Consider the following 1323-nt stretch of genomic DNA (forward strand, 5'->3'; position numbering starts at 1 on the left):
TGCACCACCACACCCAGCAAAAACTCTACTTTTTAAAGAGTCACAGTACCATTATCATAATTAAAAAATTAACAATTCATTTAGATCATCTAATATTCAGTCAATGTGTCAATTTTCCTGTTGTCCATAAATATCTTTTTTGTTGTGGTGGTGGTAGGGCCTGGGGCATGCTGGGCAAGCACTCTACCATTTAGCTACATCTCTAACCTGCCTTATCCCCAAACTCTCAGTTGAGATTTTTGATCAGGATCCAAACAAGCTCTACATACTCCCATTGGTTGACATCTTTTGAGTCTCCTTCCATTTCTAAATTTCCTCTACCTCCTTTTTTTCTTGCTATTTATTTATTGATTGTAGAAATCAAGTCATTTATCTTGTAGAATTTCCCAGATTTGTGAAAGTACAATCCTGTGGTATTATTTAAAAATAAACTGATGTTTGGGAGTAGAGGCTTGATTAGATTCAGGATAATTATTTTACAAGAATATTTCAAATTTGGCTTTGTGAGTTTCCTATTACATCACACCACAATTCATATAATGCCTGGCTCTCTCTCTCTCTCTCTATCTCACTCTCTCTCTCGATTGATTAGTGGGTTTAAGTGATATTATACATTTATTGGTCTAATTATTATAGAGTTCTTCAGAAATTGTAGAGAAAATATGATTCTGCAGAGTTGGAGCTTTATAAATAAATTTTACTGATATTTGTTTCCTGACCCATGAGCAAGGTTGGAGGACAATTTATGCATGATCAACTAGTGAGAGCATTCCAAAGAGACTGACCTAACTCTGGCAGTAGGAGGCTCAGAGCCTTGGAGACATCCCTGAGTTGAAAAACTAAATATACTGTGCTTATCTTTTCCCTCATAGATTTATTTTCCTATAAAAGGACTAGGGTAAGAATCCTTCTACCTGATCTCCAAGATCACTTAGAAGGGGAGAAGCATAAATGGTGTCAGCCCTTTATAAACAAAAGAAATCCATATTTCTCTGTGGCTCCACTGTTTTGAAGGTTTTTTTTTTTTTCTGATTCTCACAGAGTATTCTGTGGAGATGCTGGACATTGGAGAGCAGTGCTGCAATGCTTTCCTTCCTGTTGCTCTTTCTGTGAGTACACAAAGAAATATGTCTCTGATCCAAAAACCTTGATCCAAAAAATTAATTAAGATGAATGTTAAAATAGCAAAGGAAACAATCAGTAGAATGAAAAGACAATCTATGGAATGGGAACAAATGATAAAGACAAATCTTTATATGATTTAAATTAATTTATATTTGTAAATGTCTGTTGAATAACTGGATATACTGTATCTTGATGAGC

This window comes from Marmota monax, unplaced genomic scaffold (assembly GCF_021218885.2).
Source record: "Marmota monax isolate L192 unplaced genomic scaffold, Marmota_monax_Labrador192_F-V1.1 WCK01_AAM20220418_F8-fsc01757, whole genome shotgun sequence".
NCBI lineage: Eukaryota > Metazoa > Chordata > Mammalia > Rodentia > Sciuridae > Marmota > Marmota monax.